The sequence below is a fragment of the Urocitellus parryii genome, chromosome 1 (assembly GCF_045843805.1).
Source record: "Urocitellus parryii isolate mUroPar1 chromosome 1, mUroPar1.hap1, whole genome shotgun sequence".
NCBI classification, from domain to species: domain Eukaryota; kingdom Metazoa; phylum Chordata; class Mammalia; order Rodentia; family Sciuridae; genus Urocitellus; species Urocitellus parryii.
In genome coordinates, this window is record NC_135531.1 from 188,299,229 (window position 1) to 188,309,485 (window position 10,257).

The 10,257-nt window shown below is 37.5% G+C and overlaps 1 non-coding gene across 1 annotated transcript; it reads right to left on the bottom strand.

Moving 5' to 3' along the window:
* Window positions 1–1,401: 1,401 nt before the first annotated feature.
* Window positions 1,402–1,475, bottom strand: Trnaa-cgc (transfer RNA alanine (anticodon CGC)). The gene has a single exon. It is a non-coding gene; the product is annotated as a tRNA-Ala (tRNA).
* Window positions 1,476–10,257: the final 8,782 nt, after the last annotated feature.

Consider the following 10,257-nt stretch of genomic DNA (forward strand, 5'->3'; position numbering starts at 1 on the left):
TATCTCTAGATTACTTATTTTTAATTAATTAATAATTTGTTCCAATTTGTTATACATGACAGCAAAATGCGTTTTAATTCATAGTTCACAAATGGAGCACAAGTTTTCATTTCTCTGGTTGTACACAAACTAGAGTCACATTATTCATGTCTTCATACATCTACCTAGGGTAATGGTGTCCATCTCATTCCACCATCTTTCCTATCCCCCTGCCCCCTCCCCTCCCTCTCCTCCCCTTTGCACCATACAAAGTTCCTCCATTCCTCCCATGTACACCTCACCCCCTACCCCCATTATGGATCCATATCCACTTATCAGAGAAAACATTCAGTTTTCTTTGGGGCATTGGCTTACTTTGCTTAGCATGATATTCTCCAACTCCATCCATTTACTTGTAAATGTCATGATTTTATTCTCTCTCTTTTATTTTTTAAACAATACTTTTATTTAAACCCAGTGCCTCGTGCATGCTAGGCAAGCGCTCTACCACTGAGCGACAACCCCGATCTCTGATTTTATTCTCTTTTAATGCTGAATAATATTCCATTGTGTATATACCACATTTTCTTTATCCACTTATCTATTGAAGGGCATCTAGATTGGTTCCACAATTTAGCTATTGTGACTTGTGCTGCTATAAACATTGATGTGGGTACATCACTGTGGTTTGCTATTTTTATTTTTAAGTCCTTTGGATATAAACTCAGGAGTGGGATAGCTGGGTCAAATGATAGTTCCATTCCAAGTTTTCTGAGGAAACTCCATACTGCTTTCCAGAGTGGTTGCACCAATTTACAGGTCCCACCAGCAACGTAAGAGTGTGCCTTTTCCCCCACATCCTTGCCAACACTTATTGTTTCTTGTATTCTTTTTTTAATATATTGTCCCGGACCGGCAGGACACATCAACGTGGGCGGCGAACCTAGGTGGGGAGGAATGAAGGGACAAGAGACACGAAGGATGACAGCAAGACAGGAGTTCTGATCAAGCTGCAAACTTTTATTGTTCACACAGGGTTATTTATATGCTGGGGATGGGGAAGCTCTCTAATCAGCAATTGCTGGATGTGGGTGGTAAAACTGCCAGCTGCAAGATGTCTGATGATCCTGATGTTCCAGGGAGATAGGTAGCTGCAGGATGTCTCCCAGGCAGGATGTCTCCCAGGGGGCTGTTTCTTGTAAATGTCAGGCTATTCTTTGAAGGAGAATTTCTTTCTAGCCCCTGACAATATATATTTTGTAGTGATGCATGGACACAATATCTTTATTTTATTTATTTATTTCTATGTAGTGCTAAGGATCGAACCCAGTGCCTCGAGTGAGAGGCAAGCTCTTTGCCACTAAGCCACAACCCCAGCCCTGTTGCTTGCCTTCTTTTTATTTTGTTTTGTTTTGTTCCCTTTGGTGGTACTGGGAATTGAACCCAGGGCCTTGTGCATGCGAGGCAAGCACTCTGCCAACTGAGCTATATCCAACTGCTGTTCTAACTGGAGTGAGATGAAATCTTAAAGAGTTGTAATTTGCATTTCTTTAATCGCTAGAGATGTTGAACATTCTTTTCATATATTTGTTGATCAAATGTATATCTTCTTCTGAGAAGTATTTGCTCATTTCTTTATCTCGTTTATTGATCGGATTATTTGTGTGTTTTTTTGGTTTTTGTTTTTTGGTGTTAAGTTTTGAGTTTTTTATATATCCTGGAGATTAGTGCTCTATCTGATGTGCACGTGGTAAAAATTTGCTCACATTCTGTAGGCTCTCTCTTCACCTCTCTGATTGTTTCTTTTGCTGAGAAGAAGCTTTCACTTTGAATCCATCCCATTTATTGATTCTTGATTTTATTTCTTGTGCTTTAGGAGTCTTGTTAAGGAAGTAGGGCCCTAATCTGACATGATGAAGATTTGGACCTACTTTTTTCTAGATTACTTATGATACCTAATACAATGTGCATGCTTTATAAATAGTTGTTGCACTGTACTGTTTAGGGAGTAATGAGAAGAGAAAAAAAGTCTGTATATGTTCAGTACAGATGCAATTTTTTTTCAATTCTTGGCTTCTCTGGTCTTCCAGATGTGGAACCCATGAGTACAGAGGGCCAACTATACAGCCAACACTTCCTGAGTTCTCACATCACTTGTTAGATTTTACAATCCTGAGTTTTCCCAGTATCAATAATAATATTTGCAAATAATATTATTTCAGTAAAACTTTTAGAGTTCTTGTTTCATTCTCCAGTTCAATAATATCAGCTTATATAACCATAACAATTTTAAATGGGACAAACTCTCTTCTTTCTGACTTTAACAGGAATATTCTATGGTCTCCCCTTTGGGACTGTGCTATGTATATATTTTATCATGTTCAGAGTCCAACTATAGTTATTTTATTAATAAGGGATATTGAATTTTATCAAACGCCTTTTAATCATCTATGGGAAAGATCTTATCATTTTAAACTTTAAATTTATTAACACAAATTACATTTATTAAACAAATACCATTTGGTTATGGTTTCCTTTTTAACGTGTACTTTCTTTTTTAATACATTATTTGGATGTTAGGCTATTAGATCAATGAAAGTTCATAACTGTTATATCATTATGAAATATTTTCTTTACCCCTCTAGTGTTTGTTTTATCTTGAATTCCATTTATCTGACATAAATAGATTAGAATTCTTGACTTTTCTTCAGCATATATTTTATATGCCTTTTTCGTCCATCCTTTCATTTTCAACTTCTCTATTATTTTGTCTTAGCTGTCTCAGAAAAAGCATGTAGTTACAATATGGAGACTATTTTTCTTTCTGATCTGCTGGGTTTTTTCGTGGGACAATTTTTTTTTTTGAGAGAGAGAAATTTTCAATATTTATTTTTTTAGTTCTCAGCAGACACAACATCTTTATTTTATTTTTATATGGTGTTGAGGATCGAACCCAGCGCCCCGTGCATGCCAGGTGAGCGCGGTACCACTTGAGCCACATCCCCAGCCCTTGTGGGACAATTTAATCTATTTACATTTATTGTGATTTACTGATGTGGTGAGGCATGTTACTACCATCTTATTTTGTATTTTAGATCTACCATACATTCTATTTCCCCTACTTTTTCCTTTTTTGCCAATTGATTGGGTCTTCTGATGGTTAAATGCTTGCCTTTAAATTTTAACTCTAATATTTGATCTTTATTTTTGTTTTCCTTTATAATCTACACAAGTATATGCCTCTTCATTAATCTCCAGGATATATAAAGAACTCAAAAAAATTAACACAAAAAAACCCAAATAACCCAATCAATAAATTGGCTAAGGAAATGAGCAAATACTTCTCAGAAGAAGATATACAATAGATAAACAAGTATATGAAAAAAATTGATGTTAGGCTATTAGATCAATGAAAGTTCATAACTGTTACATCATTATGAAATATTTTCTTTACCCCTTTAGTGTTTGTTTTATCTTGAATTCCATTTATCTGACATAAATAAATTATCAATTAGAGAAATGCAAATCAAAACTACTGTAAGAATGGCACTCACTCCAGTTAGAATGGCAATTATCAAGATACAAGTTACAATAAATGTTCGTGAGGATGTGGGGGAAATGGTCTACTCATACATTATTTGTTAGTGGGATTACAAGTTGGTGCAACCACTCTGTAAAGCTGTAGGAAGATTCCTCAGAAAACTTGGAATGGAACCACCATTTGACCTAGTTATCCCACTACTTGGCATATACCCAAAGGACTTAAAATCAGCATGCTATAGTGATACAGCCACATCAATGTTCACAGCAGCTCAGTTCACAAGAGCTGAACTATGGAACCAACCTGGATGCCCTTCAACAGATGAATGTATAATGAAAATTAATATTTATAGGGGATTAGTTACAGGTACATATACATAATGAAATATTACTCAGCCATAAGGAAGAATGAAATTATGGCATTTGCTGGTAAATGGATGGAATTGGAGACTATTGTGCGAAGTTAAATAAGCCAATCCCCAAAAAACCAAAGCTCAAATATTCTTCCTAATAAGCAAATGCTAATTCACAGTAAGCCAGGGTAGGAGGAAAATAGAAGTTCACTGGATTAAACAAAGGAGAAAGAAGGGAATGGAAGGAGGATGGGAATAGAAAAGATAGTAGAATGAATTGGACATAATTTTCCTATGTTCTTATATGAATACACAACCAGTGTAACTCCACATCATGTACAACCACAAAAATAGGAAGTTATACTTCTTGTATGTATGATATGTCAAAATACATTCTACTGCTATGTATAATTAAAAAGAACAAACAAATTCTTTTAAAGTATATGCCTCTTGTCATTATTCATTCAACAAAGTAAAAGTCTTGGCCCACTTACATCTCCTTGTCCTTTTCCTCCCCACCTATAATGCTAATACCATTTTAGATTTCAGTTATTTTTTTCAATTAACACTTATTTAGAGTTATCAGAAAATTCTACAGATTTCTTTCTGACCACGGCTTCTTGAATCCTGCCACTTTCTCTTGGACTTACTTTCATGTGTTGGCAAACATCCTCTCATGGGTGTGTGAAATTGTCTTTATATATTTTGCCCTTATACCTGAATGATAGGTTGGCTGATTCAAATAATTATTCGTTGGTTCTCTGAAGATACTTCCCTTGGACTTCTGAAGGTTTGCCAGCATGCAGTGCTATGGTTGAATCTAATGTGAATCTGCTTTCTCTTCTGAGTAACAAGTTTTCCTTCCCTCAATCCTTCATGTTCTACATTTTGCCATGATCTGCTAGTCATTATATTTTGTGTTCTATTTGTTATTTCATTATGAGGACTTTTAACTAAACACATGTCTTTCTGCATTTATCTTAGTATTCTTCACTTTCATTCTCTGTATTCCTTCTTTATGGACGTTCTATTTGATAGATTTTTTTTGAGGGGGGATACTAGAGATTGAACTCAGGGGTGCTTGACCCCAAGCCACATCCCCAGCCCTATTTTGTATTTTATTTAGAGACAGGGTCTCACTGAGTTGCTTAGCGCCTCACTTTTGCTAAGTGCTGGCTTTGAACTTGAGATCCTCCTGCCTCAGCTTACTGGTTGCTGGGATTACAGGTGTGTGCCACAGTGCCCAGCCCATTTGATAGATATTGAACTTTCCAATCTAATCTTCAATATTCTAGCTTTTATCTTAAACTACTATCTCTTCTTCCTTTTGCAATTCTTGGTCCTCAATATGTTTTTCCACTTACTAATATGCTATTATTCATCTGCATCCCATTTTTAATATTCAAAAAGCCCATGTTTGAGTATACTGTGAAATCATTTTTTTTCACTTCTAAGATGTCAGGCTTAAATAATAATACATGAATTCTGTTGAAAATTTAGAAAATACAGAGGCACAATTAAGAAGGGAGTAGAGGTCACCCATTATCTCACCTTGCAAAGGTCCAGAATTAACATAATCCTTCTAATAATGCTCTGAGGGAACCTTGTAAGTACTGGATGTCTCTAGTCTGCCAGTTTTTGTTTATTATGAGGTGTGCCTCCCTCATGATAGTGGTTTTCTTCAACATTTCACAATTCTTGATGAGCACTCATCTTGTATTTGAGATTCTTTGTTACCCAATCTACAAATGACGCCTCCCACCACTGTGTCAAAGAGATGACAGTGGGGAGTGAAAAAGCTGATGCACAAGGGGAGCCCTTATCCAGTGTGCACTCTTCCTGGCTGTTGCCTTCCTCTCCAGACTGAGAGCACACTCACATGATGCAGACAGATAGCTCTGCTGCCTGTAGTATGGCTAAACCAGGAAAGTGGGGAAGGGGGAATGGGTAGCTGGTTGGCTTTATCATTCCTGCTGAAACCTCCCAATCCATCCATTACCCTGACAATTACACACACACTCACACCCTCCCCCATCTTAAACCTTGGAGCACTTTCAAAGCCACTCCCACCTCTTATTAGGTCTCCCCCAGAAAGGTTTTGGGAAGTGGTTTTTTCTTCCTCCATCTCCACCAACTTTCTCCTTTTAAAAATTCTTCAACTTCGAATCCCAGGAAATTACCCTTTCTTTTTTCCAAAATGTTTATGGAAGATGATAATAATGATTGATAGACAGATAGATAGGTATTCTATCTTTTCCAAAATTTCCCCAAAGATTTGGGGGTAAAAAAAGAAGCTGAAGTTCAGATTACTATTTTGAACTAATTGTCAATGAGATTGTTTAAATATTCATATCTATGAGCCTGGTATAATTAGCACTATCATTTACAAATGAGAAAACAAGCTTAAAGAAAAAAACTACATAATATGCTCAAGGTTGCCCAGGTGTCAAAGAGCAGCATTGGAACTGGAACCTGAATCTATTCAACAGTAAGCCCAGAGCTCTAAACAACCATCCCATGGTGGAGAATTGAATGTAAAGATCAATTTCATAATTATTTCATGGTGCCCAGAAAAGGCTTCACAAATTCCAGATCTTCTGCCCCTGGAATACATTTAAGGATCATTGCTTCATGCCATGTTTCTGAGAACCTCCCACCTATCACCACCTCTAATTTCATTCATTCATCCACTCAGTCATTATTTGCTAGACACTGAATACATGTTATGTTACAGACTATGCTAGAACAAAATAGATATGACCCCAGCCTTTGTGCACCTTCCTGTCTACTATGCAATCCCTGTGTTACAGATTATGATGCCAAGATCAGAATGAGATTTGCCCAAGATCACAGATTGAGACAGAATGGCATTCAAATACAGAATCTCCTTTTCTCAGACCAATACCCGACACCCCTGTCTTTTTAAAATAAATAATATGTGGATAGTGTTGAAAAATTAGCACAGATGACAAATGAAAAAGGAAATAAAAATCATTCATAATCTCACTTTTCAGAGATTCAAGATTAATATTTTGGCATTTATCTTTCTAGACATTTTTCTATGCATACATGTATTTTTTTCTAACAATATTTGTAAGGCCTCAGCCTTTTGTTTTAACTTTTGAAAAAGGAGCTAGGTGCTGTGGCGCATGCCTGTAATCCCAGCAGCTCAGGAGGCTGAGGCAGAAGGATCTTGAGTTCAAAGCCAGCCTAATTGTTTAGCAAGGCCCTAAACAACTCAGCAAGACCCTGTCTCTGAACAAAATATAAAAGGGGGGTGGTGTGGCTCAGTGGGTAAGCCCCTCTGGGTTCACTCCCTGGTACCAAGAAAAAAAGAAAAGAAAATGGAATTATATTATATATACTATTCCCCTTTAGGATGAACTGGAAAATTAATATACTTTAATGAGAATATTTTGTTTCATTCATATGTGTTTTTATGTGTGTATATGTATAAATATACATTATATGATAAATCTATCTTCTATAAAATCTTCTTGATTAAATGACTCAGAAAGTTTATGAATTTCAAATACATTCATGAAAATGAATGTCACCATTTTCATAAAAAGAAAATAAATGGCATATGAAATGAGATAACTTAGTTATTACAGGCAGAACCAGAATTATTTCCAATAGATGAGAACTAAATAGTTTAGAAAAACTAAATTAATGGAAATTTAAAATATATTCCCACTTTAAATTGAATACCTGTGTCCATACTGTGAAAAAATACATATCTGTCTTTCAAAAAAAAAGTGTATACTGTTTAAATATCTCCATGTCAATAAATATTGCAACTTAACTGTTAATCATTGTATAGTACCCCATTGCCTGGCTATATTACATGTTATTTAATCAATACCCTATTGTTGGAAGTCAAGGGTGATTTCCAATTTTTGACAATACAAATCAACCCTTCAATTTATATTTATATATCTTATATTATTAATCTTTAACCAAGACAGATTACAGTTAATATAAGCTTTACCACCTGTATGATCTTGGACAAATTTTAAATCTTGGTGTCCTCATCTTCAAAATGAGATAAGTGATAGACTCTATATTACACACCAGATTTGTCATTATTATATGGAATAATGTGTCAGTCCGCTTTTTGTTTCTGTAACAAAATATCCAAGATCAGCTTAAAAAGAGAAAAGATTTACTTTAACCCATGGCTTTGGAGGTTTCAGCACTTGGTTAGTTGGCCTCATTGCTTTTGGACCTGTGGTGAAGCAGTATACCGTGGTAGAGAGCTACTCACCTGCAAAGTAAAAAAGAGAGAAGAGACTGGAATCCCATAGCCCCATTCAAGGGCTTGCCCCAGTGACTTAAAACCTCCCATTAGGTCCTACTTCCTAAGGCTTCCACCACTTCCCAATAGCACCCAGCTGGGAACTAAACCTTTAAAACATGGGCCAGTGGCAGATATTCCAGATCAAAACTACAGCAGACTGATAGCAATGCAATAAAAACTTCTTTTTCCTGTTTCTCAAAAAAAAAAAAAAAAAAAAAAACTTCAGCAGACAGGGTACATGAAAGGCCTAAAGTAGCCCCTGGGTCACTGCAGGTGATGATGAGTCACCATTTTATCTCCTAGGAATCCTGCCAAATATAAAAGCAATAGAAAAAATAGGAAACCTTAATCCACCTCAAATATTCCCGAAAAGGAATGAGTTGATTCGTGCCTTGAGCTGGGGAGATGTTACCTAATACAGCCAGCTCCAGGCTAAACGGAAGCATGGGTCACCAGCTTTCCCCAATAACCGTCTCCCCTCCAAAAATCCTCTCACTACTAAGGAGCAGCAGGGTGCTGGTAGGATTTCCAGCAGTGAGAAGTCTGGGTGCTGGAAGGAAAGGATCATTCAGAACCCTCTTCTCTAGAATAAGTAAGAGTAGCCAGAATCAGGATCTTATAAAAGCTAGTTCCTGTCTTAAGCCTTATACAAAATACACAGGGAGTCCCAGTGGTTGCCCTTCCTGAACCCAAATCTAAGATCATGATAGATTCTCTGGGGAGTCGAGCATCAGAAGGCATTCTATTTTAAAGGAAAAGTCTTGCCGTGGTCTGGGTGTTCTCTCAACTCATTTTGAAACTTAATCCCCTAAATCATGTTAGTGGAATTTGGAGATGGGATTATGGGGAGGTGATCTGGTTACAGGGGCTCTGCTTTCATGAATGGTCCATTCAAAGTTTAATAAATTAATGCGTTATTGATGTAGTGACCATGAGAGCAAGCTATTAGCAAAGCCAGTTTTGCCATCTCTCATGAGACCCCTCCCTATATGCTACCCTATGCTGCCTTGGGATTTTTTAAAAATCCCCACCAGCAAGAAGGTCCTGGCCCCATGCAGTCCCTTGACCTTGGACATCCCAGCCTTCCTAGTTGCAAGAAATATATATATATACTATAATATATATTATAATGTACAGGAGCCAATCGGGGTAAAGGTCAGCAGGGTGGGGAGAGTTCACGTGTATACCCATTCTACAGGCAGTAATGGGAGACAAGAGCTATCCGTGAGGGCAGAAGTGTTCTGAGCCTATCCTAGAGGTGGTCTGATTCTTCATCACATCCCGTGGCAATGCCTTTTGGCTAATCGCCAGGCGCTATCTAAGCCACATGTGGCCCCAAGGACTGGGAAGTGGGTAGCAGCCAGCAAGTTAGGTTTCCTCTTTTCTGATGCAACATGCCCCACGATACATTATGCCCTACATCACCTATTCTCAGATAGCCTGTTACGCAGCAACAGAAAATGAACTAAGACCAGGCACCCTTTTTTTTTTCTCCCTTTATTGCTTTCACTTCCTCTTTCTCTTTAGTGTGAAAACAGGAAGGGCAGGAGAGAAAGTAAAGAGGGAAACAAGGACTGGAAGAGAAAAGGCAGAAAGAGACTTCCAACTGTGGGCTAATGCCTGAGTGGCAGGAGGGGCCTGGCTACTGAGCAGCAACAGCAGTCCTGCCCGCCCATAGGCCTCATCTCTAATTTTTACTGAGAGTTAGATGATATAATTCCCATTTCAGAGCCAAGAAAGTAGTTCTAAAAGATTAACCACTAATATTAATAGTAATGTTTATGGAGCGCTAATTATATGCCAGGATGCTGTTGAACTCATTCTCACTATGAGAACAGATACTATTATGGTTTCTGTTTTACAGATGATTTCGCTGAGATAGACAGGGAGAATCTGAAATTGGGTCTGTGACCCTCCTTGACTGCTGAATCATATATATTCTTTTCCAAACCAGGCTTTGAAAGCAAAGGACCATTTATTTCCTGAACCTTCCCTCTTCACCTCCCACTTCACAGTCATGCAAAGCACCCTGGGCTACCTCAGATGTAGACAAAGCCTCAGCTTCAAGGGCTAGATGCCATGTAC